The sequence below is a fragment of the Lissotriton helveticus genome, chromosome 8, assembly GCF_964261635.1.
Source record: "Lissotriton helveticus chromosome 8, aLisHel1.1, whole genome shotgun sequence".
NCBI classification, from domain to species: domain Eukaryota; kingdom Metazoa; phylum Chordata; class Amphibia; order Caudata; family Salamandridae; genus Lissotriton; species Lissotriton helveticus.
In genome coordinates this window covers 429,824,875-429,843,382 of record NC_136069.1, presented here as the reverse complement: position 1 = coordinate 429,843,382, position 18,508 = coordinate 429,824,875, and the positions used below count along the sequence as shown (strand labels likewise).

Sequence of the window (18,508 nt, the reverse complement as noted above, 5' to 3'; positions counted from 1 at the left end):
TTTCATAAGTGATGCAGCGTATCTTTAAGATGATCTGGGATGGAAAGAGGGACCAGTGTAGGTATTTTAATGTATTTGATGAGCCATGCTGATGGATTTAGGATACCTTTCATGGTGGTATAGCGGAGACTGCTGAACAGAACATTTCATCCATCTAGAAGATGACTACTGCTTATGAAATGGTTATGAAGGCATTTTCTAGGACAAACTGCTTTACCTTCTGCAATAGAGAAAGATGAAACCAAGCTGTCTACGTCTTCCTTGCATGGGGCCCTCCTACTATTGGACCTCTCCCCAGCATGTAACATGGTCTTCCACTCCATACTCATCCAACACCTACAAGACATTGGAGTCCAAGGAAATGCACGCCAATGGATCACCTCCTTTTGGAGTGGAAGGATCCATTCAGTCAGTCTGGCACCACATACCTTGGACACCTGCATCCTGTTCTTTGGAGCTCTGCAAGGATCGTCCCTGAGCTCGACCCTCTTCAACGCACACATAATCCCTGTAGACATCATAATCTGCTCTCTAGATATCAACATCCTCACCTATACTGACTCCCTCACAGACAAGACACCCAGTACCCCTCTCAAGTTCATTGCCTGCATAACTGAAACTGCCCACTTGATGAAGACCAACTGTCTGAAGCAGAACATGCACAACAAGACTAAAATTGTGATCTTTGGGAAGCGCACTCCACCATGGGACTCCACCTGGTGGGCAACCAAGCTTGGACTGACACCTACCCCTACAACCCACACCAAGAACCTTGAAATGTCCTCAAAAGCAAATATGAAATGTTCTACCAAGTCTATTTCGTCACCTCCTCTTGCGTCCTTACCCTAAAATTAATGAGGACGTTTTTCAAATAGCTCTCAATCAGCACCCGGAAAACCATCACCCACGCCTTTGCTACAAGCAAGGTGGACTACGGGAACACCCTCTATATCAGGGTCAACAAAAAAGGCAAATAAAGGCTGTAGACCATTCAGAACCCAGCACCAGAATTACTCTCACAGCCTCCTATGCCTCACTCACATCACACCACACCACACCACACATGAAGTAGCTCTATGCACAAACAAGCACAAATCGAACTCTTCACCCACACTTTTAATACACTTCATAACACTGGCACAGCATACTTCAACAATCACAACTGGTTTCACAAACCTTCCAGACACCAAGGCTTACCGAAACTCCTACTTGAACACATCCCACACATGGAAAAATAGATCTGGCAGTCAAGCCTTCTCCTACATCGTTCCTAAAGCATTGAGCAACCTGCTGCTACGCATAAGAGCCTCTTCCTCAATTCTTGAATTCGAAGAAGCTGAAGACCTGACTTTTTGAGTAGTTCAACTAGGCCCTACGTTTGGCTAGGCTCACTCCTGCTCAGCGCCAGAGTACCCTCCCAGGTGATTGTGCACTATACAAATTGTTATGACATCCCATCTCGGCAAGTTGTAGAACTGATAGGAGGATTTTACTTGCAAAAAGCTGTTCCTTCATGATGTCAAAATTGCCAGGGTGTATGGTAATTAATTAACACACAAAATTAGCCTGAGGAGATTTAACGACCAATGGGTGGGTGACTCCCCTCTGATCAAATATGAAAACACAGTAAAGCTCCTCCGGGCCTAAAGTGAAAAGGGAGGGAGTGCGGGGGAATCCCTTTTTAAAGGGTCTTGGGCTCAATGTCCATGGACTCGATAATTTCTCGCCTAGGTGCCTACTCTAATCATGGGTCCCACTCTGCAACTCTGGGCAATAGCTTGCTTAATCTCCACAACGGCCCGAAAGCGCTAGGATGCCTGGACTCACCTTGGGGGTGCCCAGTAGGGGGCATCTCACATGGAAAGCCAGGAAGGGTTCCACAGCGGTATACAGCGCCAGGATGCCTGAAAGGTGATAGTGGTGGAAAGGCGGGATCTTTTCTCTAGAGTCAGCTTACCGTTCTCCAGAATCCCGTCACTGGTCGACTGAACCTTTTTACCTGTCATAGAGTGAATTAGGCAACCTATTTACCTATAATCGATGCTCACAACAATTCCCATTTGCGTTCCCCAAAGGACCACTGACTAAGAATCGAGTTTAAAGATTTATTACAGAAAAGAAAACAACTGAAGATACAGACACCTCAACACGAGGTTCAAAAGATAAACGGGCACTAATACAAACATAATCCTACGGAAAAGTCTTAGGCGGCTTATGAATAATACGAGAATCAGTTCCAGAATCATCAGGCTAACAAATATTGCTGTAACTTGGATTCTAGTATGCATTAGAAAGAAAAATCAAGTTAATCTGTCCCTACACTATACTAAATGACATCCCTACTCAACAATAGCCCATCCTAACCAAAAGGTGTCAGCCGTGGTGACTTCCCAAAGAAGTTCGCCCACTTCTCTCTTAGACTAGAGTTTCTCATCCACGCTAAACTCCTTGCCCAACACGACCACTCTCTCTAACTCCTCAGCCCAACTCCTCTGCTTCCACCCTCGGGGTACTGTCCCTAATACGAAACCCCACAATGTGAGCGACACGCCATCAGGTACGCCCCTCTCGAAGGTGTTACTTCTGGAAATTTTCACTCTGGCACTTGTCCATCCTTGTCCATGCAGACGTCCTTGAGTCCCAGACTCTTCATCCTTTCAAGTTGCTGTTTCAAATCTACTCCTCCATGTCTGAGTCTAACATTTCTAGCTCTCATACACAATGGGCCCTTCTACTCTACTGTCAGCTCGGCGATGCACCTGCAAAGAAATACATGAATTCGGCTCACATTCTATCAATGTTGCAATATTTTCTAAAAGCATCTTCTCTTACCAAACATTTCTACAGTTAAATGCTAAGCAAGACATTTTCGATCAGGCCTGCACAATTTCCATGAACTAGGCCTCTGCTTGGTTATAGGCCCAACGTTTATACGAACACTTCACTCTAATTCTCTAGACCTTTTTCTTTAAGCAAATGCATTTTCTAACTTAAACTAATTATCGAGTACATAAAGCACGGTTATACGTCTCAATTAGTCAATCTGAAGGCACAATAGTAAATCAGTTTAAACACGTTTCTCATTAGTGAAAGCTTTCATTTCAACAACATCTCTACGTTATACAACAAATATGAAATTGCACTTTGTAACATTGGTTCTGCACATTTGATAATACCAATTTCTCTAGTACTCTATTCCACGTTGCATCTAATCATGATCAGAATCCTTTATGCATATACGGGTGCTGACTACCTGTACATATGATGCACCCCTACAAATTTCACGGTAAATGGCGCTCTCTCAGTGGGCTTTACAAGTATACATACATTTACATTTACATTACATTTATAAAGGTTTCAGTAGATTATGACTGCCTTTGTTCAAGATGTTCCAATTCTTGTTGACACATTTCTGTAATAGGCTTGATTTGCTGCTAAATGCACTGATGCAGATCATCCTATCTGTGGTTTCTTTGATGGAGTGTGTCTCAAGGAGAGCTTCACGATGGCTGTTCCTAGCTCCTTTCATTGAAGCTCTAATGAGAGAATGAGGGTATTGGTGGTCTAAAAGTTGTCCTGCCAAGGTAGAAGCATGTCTTTCTTATTTAGCTATGTCCGTGCAATTGTGCTGAATCCTCAAGAATTGTCCAAAATGCAGAGAAGTGAGTTTATTGACATAGGTTTTTTGTACAGTTCTGTACCAAGGGTCCCCTCATTGGTGTAGATTAGGAGGTCTACAAATGGAAGTTTATCTGATCTGTATTCACATGTAAACTTCAAGAACCCATTGCTATAATTAAGCCATTGATAGAAAAGCTTGATGTCTTCATTAGACTCCCGCCATATCACAAGGATATCGTCTATTTACCATTGCCATAGACATATATTTGGATGGAAAGGGTTGCAGGAGGTCAGGATCGTTTCAGTTTCTATGGAGTGGACATAGAGATTTACCAGGCTGTGGGCGAATGTGCTTCCCATTGAAGTGCTAGATGTCTGCAGAAATCGGGTTTCCTCGAATTTGAAGAAGTTTTCCTTTATTGCCAGAGTCACACATCTCATAATGCAGTGCGAGGGGGTACCCAATGATGAAGCATGCCACCGACGGGTGGGTGAGGAATACCATCCTTTAAAAAGGTGATTCTCCCGCACTCCCTCCCTTTTCACTTTAGACCTATGGATGCTTTACTGTGTTGCGATGTATGGTAATTAATTGCCAGCAAGCACCAAATTGACTAGTAAAACACAGTTGGTGATTGCACTGGCTACAACATGGATTGTAGATACCACCTGACAATTGTAGGGCTCATGCCAGCATTCAGGTGTGGTGAAGTAATAGAAAAGACTCAGCCCACTGGCTCTGTGGCAACATTGGATGCTTTTGAAGGTGAAGTAGAAGCTCAGGGAGATTGAGAGCGCTGAAAATGTAACTTCCATACACATTAACACCGCTTCCACACTTGATCCCATCAGGATAGAAAGTAAATTAGTCCCCGTATAGTAGGACTGAAAGCAATCTTTAAAACCACTGACCTCACGGGTACAGGGTGGGAATAGGTGGAGGAGATATAGAATAGCACCAACCATAGTACTGGAAAATGTTGAGATGCCATTGCTGCAGAATCCAAGTGTTAGTGTGCACACTCTTTCAGAGGCAGAACTTACCATTTTTGCTGCAAGAAAACAGCTGTGTAAAGGACCCATCCAGTACCACTACAACTTAGATGAAGTCTACCAGTGATGAAGAGAAAGTGCTCTTGTATTTATGCCTTTCAGATAAGAGCTTCCCTAAGTGTGCATTGCAAATCTAGCGATTGGAATTGCATTGTGCAAGATGAGAACAGCAATGCAACTTTATTCTGTGGGAAGTATGCCGCTGTCCTAAGCCGCTTATCCAGGAGTCTAATATAAAGTGGCACTATGGAGGCATTTTTCGTGCAGATGAATAGTGGCTCCACTAGAAACAGCCGTCACAGAGTGACATAGTAAAACCCATGCATGCCATCATTGTCAAAAATATATATAGCAACCTATCCCATCTGAAGGCGTGTCAGTGCTACCACGTTTTTTAGAGTAAGGTAAAAATAACAGAGGGAAGGTTATAGAGAGCATCTGTTTAATTCTAAGGCTGCATACATGTGGCAATGGACATATTTCTACATGCTTTTGTGACAAACAATTGTAGGGACATACTAGCCAGGGCTGAACATATCGAATTGTTGTCTTGCCTGCACAGGTGTCCTCTGTTGCTTCAACCAAGAAGTTATTGTGATATTTTAGAGTCTATGTCCAGATGTCCTAAGACACAGATTGCAAAAATTGGTCGCAATTATGCACCACTTTTCTGTAACTTGTCTCTGATTTTGCAAAGTAACCTACATACTAATAGGTCTCATCACAAAATGACCAGTCAGAGGATGTTGCATAATGACATATCTAATAAAAAAAATAGTTAGGCAGGCTGCTATTTGCAACCCCATGTGATTTCGGTACAAACACAAGGATAGTGGCCAGCAAGGTATAGTATACCCCCATTTTTTTAAAACAGCCTTCGTTCCTTAAGTAAAGTGACGCTGCTTCAAAAAAATAAAAGTCTGGGAAAAACTTCAGGCAGACACCTAACATCATTTACTATGGAAAAAGTTTTCAAAGAGTGCAGCTTTCAATTTTGAGTTCTTACCTTCTTTGAGGTTTTGGTAATTGATCAGTCGTTTGCAACTGCTGTTGTAGATGCAAAGCATTGATACGTACCGCAGCGAATAACAATTAGCAGTGGGTCCCCCTTTGATGATTCTTCCTATTTGTGATTTGTTATAGATTGCTAACCCCATATTGTGAGTCAGACCGGCTTTTTCAACTCTCAAAATGGGTTTATTACATACTTAAAAGCCATTTTTCGGTTATAAGTGCCAAACCATAATGTTTCAGTGGACATGTAGAACAGTGGTGAAAGCATGTACCACCTGATCATAACACCGCACCGTGTCACCTTCCACTCTATTCCACACAGAAGAAGACCTACTCTCAAAGGTAGAGGCTGCATGAGGTAGTGCACTTAATTAACCAGTTCTATATGTGTGCAGTATTTTGAAAGGAAGAGCTACTAAAGAATTAAGACAGGAATGAGGGCAGCAGATGATGGTTCTAATGTGATGACTTTCCTAAGACTTTATAACAGACTTCTTTGGACATTCTCCGCACCATTGAAAGACATGTTTCATGAACAAATGCAGGCCTGTTTGTGAGGTTTGCTTGTGTTTTAGCTGTTCTGTGAGTCCTCAAAATGTGCTAAATGTTTTAAATGCACCAATTACCACACCAACAGCTGTAAGACTTAGCAGCCCCCCCCACTGGAATTTCTCATTGCACATACACCCACCACTCCTGTGAGTAATGCAGTACCCCAAACCAACTACACAAACAATCAGGGAACCATTCCTCACACAAGCTCAGAGGCCGCTGTGTATCAACGTTTGTTTTGTGCGTTGGTCATTGAAGGAAGCCACCAACGATGTATGCCAGGTGACTGAGCCCAGGCAAGATTGTTCTATTGTTATAACTCTGGATATTTATTTATTTTATTTATTTATTAAATATATTTTATGTATTGCTTTGCAGAAACATGTATAATAGTTATGTTTATAATATATAGATATTCGTTAGTTTTGCTTAACAATTCTACATATTATTTATGGTTATATTATTCTATGTTTAACATGTATATAGGTGACTGCATAAATAAGTAAATCTTTTATCATACATACTTATCGACAATTTCTTCACTATTGAAATACAAACAAATATATAAAAACAAATAAATTAACTATAAGTGCATCAACATTAGCACGTCTGAGTTTATTAAATACAACTTAAATCTGCATATATTACCTTCTTTATACATATATACCTTCCATGTACTTATGTATTTGTATAATTATTAATTTACTTCTAATTCAGCATCTACCCTGTACCTCAACCTATACCTCTTACAATATATCCTCTACCTCAACTCTCTGACTCATTCCAAACCTGATTATACTACTCTCTCCAAATCACTACCCTATTTCTCACCCTATCTCTCTCTCAATATATCCTATACCTCCACTCTCTGACTCATCCCAAACCCCATTCTACTACTATAATCCACAAAATAACCCTTTCTAGACTGCTCTCAACTGCCTCTCCTTGCATCATCTCATACCTCTTTTACTGTTCAGATCTCGCAAACAGCCCTTTCTAAACCTTTCCCTCTGACTCTTCCCCCTCCACCTTCCCTTTTCTTCATCCCAAACCTCCTGCTACTGCTATGAGCTCAAACAAAAACACTTTCTAGGCCCTTCCCTCTTCTATCCCTCCACTATCCTTTTCAATCCAACAAACATATCCGCCTCTCAAATTAATTTCATATTTTCTTACACTAATTCCCCACTAATCCTGTATGGGTTCCGGCATAGGGTGCCACCTGTCGAAGAGTACTTCGACACCTCATCAGGGGTAGCAAGCGCCATATAAATGCAAACCTTTCCCTCTTTTACCCCTCCACTATCATTTTTCAATCCAACTAACAAACTCACAAGTACACCACTAAAATAAATGTAATATCTTCCTTTACTAATTCACCACAAATCCTTTTTGGATTCCGGATTACTACTCACCGAAAAAGTGCTTTGACACCTCATCTGGAGTAGTAAGTGCTTTATGAATTAAATTACAAATACAATAAACGTACTAGAGCGTTATTTAGAGCTAAATATACAGTTACTATGAGAGGAAACGTGGAAGTGGCATACAAACCCTACGGAGCAGAAAACACACACTACACAGAATTTACCTTCTTTACATCCTCTTTTCTCACCTCAGTCTTTCTCTGAACGGCGTACAAATCGTGCTGTATTGTTTCTACCAGTAGGTAGGACTTTCCTGGGGGACATGCAATTAAAGTTTGGATTTGTTGGTGTGTCTTAAGTTTTGACATGACAATGTGAATTTCCAGCTTAAAAAATTATTTCCTGCACAATTATTGAGAGTGACCAGCAAAAGCCTAGGCTGCTGCGCTGACTTTCACTGGTTTAAATGTCCAGACACCACATAATCAAGACCCTTCGTTTATGTGCATTGTTGACAAACTGACAGTCATAAAAATCAGACTATAGCAACCAGAGTGTGTATGTGCTCTGGCCAACCCACTCAAGTCAAATTAGCTCATGGTTACCTGTGACCCTACCTAAATGCTCGGAGGAGATTTGTGGGAAGTTTGGCAGTTCACAAAGAACTATCAGGCCCCTTGCACAGCTGGAATGAACCATTTTTGACATTCCGGTAGCGCAGTGTGCCCTGGCATATTTACGAGGCCACATAGAGCCACTTAATATGACTCTTCCTGGCCTTGTAAATATGTGCCTCTTTCACGCAGAACACTGTGTGCAAGGGGCGTTCCATGGGTGTTGCTGTGTGTGTTCCCATGCAACATCCATGGAACCTAACAGATTGCCAGATTTATGAGAAATCGTAAACCTGGGAATGCGTCGGATCCTAACGCCACCCCAGGGGTGGCTTTAGGGAGGCTCAACGAGGAGAAATGTTTTAATTTCTCCTTGTTTTTTCCTTTTTTTATGTGTGCTGCATTCTGCAGCACACGTAGAAAAACAGGAAACCGCCTGTATTGATTGATTTTGTGCGGGAAAGATTCCCTCCCTGCACAAAATCATTCACCCCGCAACTCAGGCACCCGTGCACCATGGGGCAAAGGTGCCTGCATTGCCGCACGGCAGCCCATTGTGTGCCGGCACAGGGTAAAAGGACAGGAATGCACCATATCTGTTTGATACAGCGCATTCCTGCCCTTTCCTTTTGCCGTATGGCAGTGCTGAAAGGAGGCCTACGGGAAAAACTCATAAATGAGGCCCTACTATCAACATTTTGTAGCACCCTTAAACCAGGCATTATCCTCCACAAAATGAAAGGCCAAGTTGAATTGGCCACTGACACCATTGATTCATATGCAGTGAATGCTAGTCTTGATGCTGGACTCTACATCCCAGTTTTGCTGTCTGTAATACTCGCATTCTTGGGCCACAAGAGAAGGAAGACTTACAGCTAAATGATAGTTAAGGAAAGTAGGGTCTGATTTCACAAAAAACCCTAAAGGTGCTGCTAATAGTGGTGATTTCCAGACGTGCTCATGTGACATTCTCCTTCTTGTCCTGAAAGGGGAGTTACTTCGCTGGAGTAACTTTCAGACCATTGTCAGGACAAGAAGAGGTAACATCAATGTTTGTGAATGGCCACAGATGTAAATGTTTGAATTCTTTCCAAAACCTACAAAGCAACTTCTTGTAATGTCCACTTAGCCCACTTGTGTGGGATTTACCCCTGTGCGATTTCTCCATACTTGTAGCAGAGATAACTGAAGTAATACATCCATTTACCCCTTCCAGGAATCATATTGTATATTCATAGCAAGTGTGAATTAAGTCTTTTGACTAGGGTTCGTGGTGTACACCTTTTTTATCTAGGTGATCCTTAATTTGTGTTGTGAATAAGTGCGGAACGTTTGTTTGCAGTGTCATCTGCAATCGAACTATGATCATGTCAGCAATGTGGAAGTAGTGATGTGTTTCTTCATGTTTACTCTTGCTACTTTTTTGCTGAACCTGTGTTGTGTCTTTTGTAGGTAGCACAGTCCCTATTTAAGGAGTGTTGCAGTATTCCAGCCTGTCACTGACAATGGTTCCTGTAAAGACAGAAAATATTAATTAAGACAGATCTGCTTTGCATCGAGTTTCAGGTAGGAGTGACAAGTTCGTACCACTCTGATGTTTGTTTTAATGTATTAACAAAGGACTCGAAGTAGCAGGCTCATATTGGCACCTTTTCCTGGAATGTCATCGTGTAGTGGAGCAAGTGCAGTTGCTCCAGGCTGCGTTTGCACACTTACAACCCTATCTATATTTTTAATCATTCTGCTAAGGCTCTTATCTGAATGTGCATTCAGCCAGACAGAAGATGTGGTGGTCAGGGTGTTATCTGTGTAAATGAAGGATCCCAATCCAAGATGAAGTAAAATGGGCTAAAAGTATTTTGTGGACATTATTTTAAAAATAAAGAGTACACTACTAATCCATAAATTATGCTTTACAGTGAACCATTCTATGTTGTTTCCCACAAAATACATTGATGCACATAGCTAAAACTTCTTTATTTTATATTTTCAATATGACAGACATGCAAAAATATGCTTAATTCCATTGGAGAAACCGCCCCCCCAACTCAAACACATCACTCATACTCACACATAAGAACGAGGATTCTAGCACAGGTAGGATTCTGCTCAGTAAATGGTCCCTGATATCAGCGCCTTCTTCAGGGCGCACTAAAGTGATCGCCTAGCAGTGTAGCAGTACTACTTTCTCAGAGGGCGTATATAACACAATCCTAAACTACTTCTGATTGTATTAGAACATCTCATGAGGAAAGTACACTAAATTGCTACACCACACAAGTAAAAGTCCATCTAATTTTAGCTTTTAAAATAGTCAAGATTCTCTGAAAATTGCTACTACTTTCTATTGTAGCATGCTTGTGTACATGTCCCAGATATGTTTGAGAAGTTCTGGTGCTCTAATGCGTTCACCACAAAAGTGTGTTTTTCTCACAGGAGGCACCGCAGAAATCATTCAAATATCAGCACACAAAATTGTATTCTCCATTTTTTTACATTATACAAGATGGCAGAGAATACAGAAACCTGAGATTCCGCCTCACAGTTTTTACATTTGTTTGCTATGTGATGATGAGTAAGGAAGCATTACAGCATTCTCTCACCTCACCGAAGATCTGAGTTACTTCAGCAAGCCTATCTATAAGAGGAGGATGCAATCAAGAGTATTAAATGTATTTGTGGATTGGTCTTCTGGTTTCCAAGAGAGACATTGCCCAGGCTTGGAAGGATCCAAGCCCCCCATCTCTGGAGGGCTGGGAGAAAGACTTAGATCACTGTATTCATTTGGGGTGTCTGATCTGGGGAATGCCCACGTGAGCGACATATGGTATGGGGTGATTGGACCCAATACAGAGATATTATGCTTGAGCTAATCACTCAAGGCACTTGCTCACTGGAGGCAGAAGTCTGAGCCTTTTCTGTCATGAAATGATCTGTAATGTACACTGTGTGAGGCATGGTGGGAAATTTGGGTGAGACTCTGTTTTTGTCCTGATATCGGGATACGGATGTTGTCTCAGTCTTTTGTGTTAATACAAAACTTAATAAAATGTCTTTGGTAAAATATAGTATGAAATACATAACAAGGGGAGGCCTTCTGTGTGCAGTATTGAGACAATCTTCTCTCTGGTGGTTTCTGTCAGACCCCATAATGTAGCCTTATCTTCCATGTTAGTCATTGCCTGCCTGTAAATACACATGATATGTTATGTTATGTGATGCCCCCATCATTGGAGAGGGTGTAAATCCGTTCTGTAGTTTCAGCGATATTTAAGTTAAAAAAATATAGATATCTGGGAGCCCAACAGCCTACTGAAACCCTACTGAACTACTACTGGCTGCCAACACTTCAACCAGGAAGTGTTGGCTGCCATCTTGGGACTCAGTTGAACCGAGTCCTACAAAAATTGTAAAAGAAAAAGAAAAGGGGGGAGGGTAGAAACACAATATTTAATTAAAAAATATATAGATATCTGGGATCCCACCAGCATACTGAAACCCTACTGAAATTTGATTGGGTGCCAACACTTCAAACAGGAAGTGTTGGCAGCCATCTTGGGATTCGGTTGAACTGAGTCCCACAAAAATAAAATTTGAAAAAGGAAAAAGGGGCAGGTTAGAACACCTTGACCCGCTACGCCTCTTGAGGGGTCCCACTGGGACCCCCCAGGGCCCAAAAAAGCTTGTATTTTTTTTCCTGTGGGGTCTGCAGATCCAGCCAAAATTTAACAAAAAGAAGCACGAGCTCCTGTCCTTCGTTATTAATTGGCCCCAGGTGGACCTGCTCCCGGGGACGTTGTTTTAGTAAGGGAGGGAGGGTGCATGGGTGCTTATATTGCCCCGGGTACCACCACCTCCCTGGGGCTTTTTTAACAAAGAATGTAGGCAAGGCTCATACGCTGCCTCATGAACCACTGCCTTTTATAAATGGGGGGCCTCTTGGTCCCCCCGCCCTGGGGGGCACCACCTGCCTGGGGCTTTATTTTAATTTAATGCAGAGGGCTCATGTACCTTTCCCTCAGCTCTGGGGGCCGCCACCTTCCTGTGGCTTTAATTGAAAATATATGGCCCCATCCCCCTAAATTATAAAAAAAAAAAAGTAAAGAAAGCTGGGGGGTAGGGTCCCCGGGCCAAAATCGGCCTGGGGAGGGGGGGCACGTTGTCCCCCTCACCCACTGAAAAAGGCCTCACCCTGCAGGATGGGGCCCCAAGACACAAAAAGGCCCTGGGGAGGGGCCACACGACCCCACTCCCTTAAAAAAGATATTTTAAAAAGAACATCCGGCGAGTCGTAGGGGGACAAGCCCCCTTCACCTCCACTCTGCAAATGCTCCTCCTGGCGCACTGCCGGTTGGGCGATTAAGTTCCCTTGGATGCTGAGGGTTCTTGGGGTCCAGGAACCCCTTCTGTTCCCTCCAGTAAGTCCCGGACAGCAGGATTGCTGAGAAGACTTTGAGCACACGCCCCCTTTCACCACTGCAAATATTTCTTAACATAAGTATACCTATAAGTGCTCAGATAAGTATAACTATAACTGTTGAATTTCTATGATTTTGTGTGTGTAAAATGTGAAACCTAACTATCAAGTTCCTGTAAAGATATATATATTATATATATCAAGATTGAATAATGTATTGGAGTCGAAAATGTGTTTATTTTCAGAACTCATAAGCTGATTTTTGGAGACAAATGGCTACATTCCAAAATATTTTAAAACCTGATATTTGGGTGATATCATGTGATGCCGTGGGACATTAATATTATTACCTTGGTATCAGGAGCATTGAAACTATGACTCCTATATAGTACCTGTGTAAGGGATTCAAAATTGACAAAGCCTTTTTACATTACTGCTGGCAATCCTGCTTTTTGCACTAAAGTGATCACTGCTGGTAATATTGTATTGGGTGACCACTAATGTAATATTTTCTGGAATGATCACTATTACAACATTAATAATATGAGCAGCTCACAATTATTTTCTTTCAGCATATGTAGCTCCTATAACAGAAAAGGTTGGAGATCCTTGTTCTAGTCCAAATCAGACCATATGCACACACATTTCAACTACCGACGTTTTATGAAGACACATGACCCTACTATAGAAAGTGCCAAAGGTACACAATGCATGTGTGTGCTTGCTTTTTTCCCATATGGGGTACTTTGCTATTACAGAAAAGACTGTGGTTGCATGTACAACCCCTTTTGTAACACAGATTGCACCAGTGCTAAATGTGCACTGACACAATCTCAAGGAGGCACTCCCTCATTTTCATAGGGCATGGCCTCATGCACATGAGGAAAGCCTTTGTGTTGGAAACTGTGACATATTCAGCACAAGGGCAAGTAGCAAATCTGACTGTGAGCCAAAGAGGTCGTGCAAGGGGCAAGACCCCACCCAAATGAGGAAATCATTTTCTTTTGCACCAGTGTCGTATTCCATATGTGGTCAAGAGACAAAGAGGCACATTGACTGTGCACCACAGAGGTTGTCAACATGAAGATGGGCATGGAGGTCCCAAGCACCCTACAGACTTTCCTCTGTAGGTGGCAGCAGTCACTCATTGCACCCACCTGCATGGGATCCTTGCATCCCTTCCTGCATTTGAATATCTAGCCATGTTGCCGCCTGCAGTGAAAGGCTGACCAGTGGCTTTAAGTACCCGGTCTGCATTTCACTAATGCCCGGGCTCGCATCTGCACCATGAACCACAAATCTGCTGTGAAACTGGGCACTGCCCCACTCTGCACTCAGTGCATCCACTTACATGTGCACCAATGTGCAGAGTGGGGCAGTGTGACATATCTGTAAACAATCCCTTATTGTTTTGTGAATATTTGGTGAGGAAGTGAAAACTCTCGGGAGTGCAGCTCTTCTACTCTTTATTATACCCAAATGTATAAAATTACATTGCAGGGGTCATGAACATCATACTTCTCAGGTCAGTGGACAGACAGTAAACCATGAGAAGGGAATAAGCAGGCTGCAATGCTTAAAATAATTGAGAATGGATTAAAGGTTTTGGTTGAAATTTGTATTTTTGTGATCCTTCTCAAATGTATAGTTATCTAAAAACAGGGGATCACCTGTTCAAGAAGTCAAGAAAGTTATGGGACTATAGTTAAATAGTGTGATACAACTGAGTGAGAAGAGCGGGGTCCTTTCGAGCTGAATGCACATCTGGTTGTCTAAAAGTAATTCAAAGACAAGCCCAAGGGCAGGCGTCTCTATGCAAATGAAAAATATTATAAGCTCTTGATCAATAATGTATTTTTTTTGCGAGACACTTCAAAGGTGATTTTCCTAATGAGGAAGAGTGAATAGTCCTACACAGTACATGAGGAATGATTTGCATTAATTTTCTATACCACTGACATGGATGATTGACACGTTAATGTCATGGGAAGCTGTCTATATATACAATTGACCTGGGTAAAGCTCTAGAATGAGCATGATCCTTCCCTAAAAAAAACTGGGATGGGAGGAATTCAAGAATTACTGTATACAGATAAAATCCTGAATATGGGCAGATTCCAAATAGGTTTAACCCTCTCCAGAGAGAGAACAAAGTGAATAAGTTCAGGGTCAATACAAGCAATATAAAAACAATGGCATTCAGTAGAAGGCGGAAACCAACTCACAAATGGCACATGAGTGATCTACCTATATCATACACTCCTTAAATTAACAACCAGATTGTATGGATTGCAGATAGAGGGGTGCCTAAACTACACCTGTCAGCAATAAAAAGAGGGAGCGACTTTAGTATTTAGGCAGATTATATGCAAAGTTTGATATCCCAAAGTTGATCCAATTTTGGAAGTAATCAGGCTAATTACCTTCGTTCATATATGGTCATGAGGTTTTTCCAGACAGGGCCTTGCCGTGCCCCAATGTAAAGAACATTTTCAGTCTCTCAAAGAGCAATAATTGGTGCCACATATGGGATAGAGCTTGTCTGAGCAGACAGGAACAAGCATTCAAGTCTGTTTTCCTAAAGCTCAATCATAGAATTTGAAATGCAGAGCGAATGCTCTTTCAAAATAGTTTTATGGGGTATTATGTTAAGGAAAGAAGGTTTCAGCTTTAACCCTTTGGCACAATAGTGAGATTCTTCCATAGAGGATTGAGGGGCTGAGGTGACCTGGCAAAGCACCATCTTCTTCACTGCATTTAAACATCTCATCGGATGCCAAGGAAGGTTGTTATCATGGGTTCAAGACACGAGTAAATGTGCGAAGAAATGCATGCATGTTGGATTAGCTAATGGTATCAGAGCTCTGGTAAGCAATTTTATCTATTTCAGACAGCTGAAAAGATAAACAGACAGAGCATGCAGATTGTAGCCTGCCAGTCTTTACTTAGCGGTAGCTGGGCAACGTTTCACCCCCTCTGAGGAAAATGTATGTATGTATGTATAGGTATTCTTATATAGCGCGTATCTGTCACCCGACGGGCATCCTGGCGCTTAGACTATCCTGATGCAATACACATACAATACATGGTTACATTACCCTGGGAAACAGGTGAGTTTTCAAAGTGTTTTTAAAAGAAATGAAGTTTTCCAAACCTCTCAATCCCAGGGGAAGAAAGTTCCACAGTTTTGCAGCCACGAATCTAAAGGATCTGCCACCCGTCCGGGACCTCAAAATCCTAGGCACAACCACCAGGTGGGAGGAAGCTGACCGAAGCAGTCTAGATGGGGTGTACCAGGAGAAGAGGTCCCGCAAAGGGGGCGGACCCTGCCCATGTAGGGCCCTAAACACCAAGCATAGTGCCTTGAACTCAATGCGCTGCGAGACTGGCAACCAGTGGAGGTCTCTTAGTGCCTTGGTGGAGGAATCCGCGCGGCGGCGTGAAAGGGCCAATTTAGCAGCAAAGTTCTGCAACCGCTGTAATTTTTCGACTAAATTGGCCGGAGCTCCCAGGAGTAGTGCGTTGCAGTAGTCAATTCGACTTAAAATTATGCTCCGCACTACCTCTGGTCTTACCTGGGGCGGGAGTAGGGGCAAGATCTTACGCAGCGAGCAGAGCAGTGCCATACAGGTGGACACTGTGCGATTCACAGAAGCATCAAGCTGCAGATTAGTACTGAACACTACTCCCAGATTGCGGACTGACTCTACGGGCGCAGTAGCACCCTGAAAATCCAAAGGCCAGAAATCTGGCGGCAAAGGTCTGGGGACGCGGTCCAGAGAACAGTGCAACACCTCCGTTTTTGCACAGTTAAACTGCAGGGAGTTGTTACCCAGCCACTCTGCCGTGGTGTTCATACAGCAATGAAATGCCTCCAGAGACACTCCATCCTTACCCTCAAGGGAAAAGATGAGCTGGGTGTCATCAGCGTAGTTGGTGACCGTGATGCCAAAAGATTTGATCAGCTTGATCAGGGGGCGGAGGTAGAGATTGAAGAGGATGGGACTTATGGCTGACCCTTGAGGTACGCCCTGGCCGACCCTTCTGATGTTTGATTTAAAGGGTGGGATGGCCACTTGCTGATGTCTATGATCGAGATAAGACTTCAGCCATTCAAGGGCCAGCCCGGATACTCCCACCCCTGCCAGTCTCCTGATCAGTATTGTATGGCTGACCGTGTCGAACGCGGCCGACATGTCGAGCAGCACCAAAAATGTCAATTCATCTATTACGGGTGTTATCTGCTGTTGTAAAAATCTTCTTGTTGATAGAAGACAACTGCTATGACACAGATTCTTAAAAGATGTGGGTTAAACAATGCAGTGGTGGAGTACGGTTTTATCTAAGTAATTTAGCTATATCTGCCCATAGCACTAGTACCAACTCCCTCTATTCCTTTATTTAACCTGAAAGAGAAGGTGAGGCAAACAGGTCAATTTAGTTCATCAGTGGCAGTGGTGAGAGCATTTGTCACATATGTCATAGAGTTGTTAAACGCACGAGCCAATTTTTAGCATTAAATAACTGCTTCGATTTAGCTGTGAGACTTGAGTTTGTCCTAATCAGTTGCGACACATTCCTTCCTAGTTTGCATTTTAGGAAAACTGCTCTTGGGTTTTAGGGGCACATGCATCAAGGTAATCATTTGAGATTACCAAATAGCGAATTTTAAGGATTCGCTATTTGGTAATCGCAAATGCCTATGCATGAAGGATTCGCAAATCTTTTTGTGAATCCTTAACATTCATTAACTGCGAATAGCAAATTGTGATTAGCAATTAAGGAATGGATTCCCAGAGGCCCATAGGAATGAATGGTATTGCATTCGCAATTTGTGAGTACCAAATAGTTACTCGCAAATTGCGCATTCAATTTGCAAGGGTGATAGGGGGCCAACGGACACCCTAATGCACCCCAATACAGGTAAGTGTGCACATGGGCGCACATACATGTCCTAAGGGCATGATTGTGTGCCACATGGCACTTAGAAAAATGCATAAAAAAGCATTTTTCTAAGGATTTGCAATTTACCATCAACTGGAAGTTGGTGGTATTTTGCGAATGCTTAAAGCAGGGTCGCGACTTTTCCATGCTTTATGCATAGCATTTAGGAATTCGCAAATTGCGATGCCCTAAATGCATCTGCAAAATAGGTAATCGCAAATTTTGCGATTACCTATTTTGAGAATTTGCATTTGATTGAATGCATCCCAAATGCCAAAATAGCGGTCACAAAGGGGCCGATTCGCGCCGTTTGCAACTGGTATTTTGGTTGATGCATGTGCCCTTTTGTTTTGTGATTTTTAAAATGAGCCAATTTATTGAACTAGGTAACTGCCTACCTATAGTAATGAGACCTTAATCTGTTCTGATCATTACTCATCTATTTTATATTTTGTATGGCAGGTTTGGTGCTCGCAGATTTTAGCTTTGCAGTTTTAAGCAGTACATATTTTTTTTATTACAGTCTGCTAGAAATAATGCAATACCACAAAAATAGAAAGGTCACAAATATCTAAGCCGGTGTGAAATCTAAAATACGCTGGTGTAATTTGCTCAATTTTCAGAAATTTCACTTTATGATTGTTAGGTAACATTTCCAAAATTATGTCAGTAGTTTGTTTGAAAAAATATAGCATGGGAGCTTGGGAACAAAGCAAACAACCAGAACCCAAGCAGCTGTTGTTCACAGCAATTGTGTTTCTCGTGCCAATTTTGTAGAGCAAAATGTGTTCCCTCAAAAATGTATGCTAGGATGCATTTTAAGCTAAAATATAGCTCTAATTGACGGATTGGCATTTCACAAAATTGCGCATAATTTTCTTGCATTTTCATATAATTACCTGAAAGCAAATTGCAAGAATTTCGCA

At 42.2% G+C, this 18,508-nt stretch overlaps 1 protein-coding gene across 6 annotated transcripts in view; it reads left to right on the top strand.

Moving 5' to 3' along the window:
• ENOX1 (ecto-NOX disulfide-thiol exchanger 1) overlaps window positions 1-18,508 on the top strand; it is a 2,394,477-nt gene that overhangs the window by 1,201,290 nt on the left and 1,174,679 nt on the right. For 2 of the 6 annotated variants that reach the window (XM_078657296.1, XM_078657295.1), the window contains exon 5: window positions 9,674-9,787. The exons of the other annotated variants lie outside the window; for them this stretch is intronic. The gene's annotated coding sequence lies outside the window, so the exon portion shown is untranslated. The remainder of the gene's footprint in view (window positions 1-9,673; window positions 9,788-18,508) is intronic. 6 annotated transcript variants of the gene reach the window in all.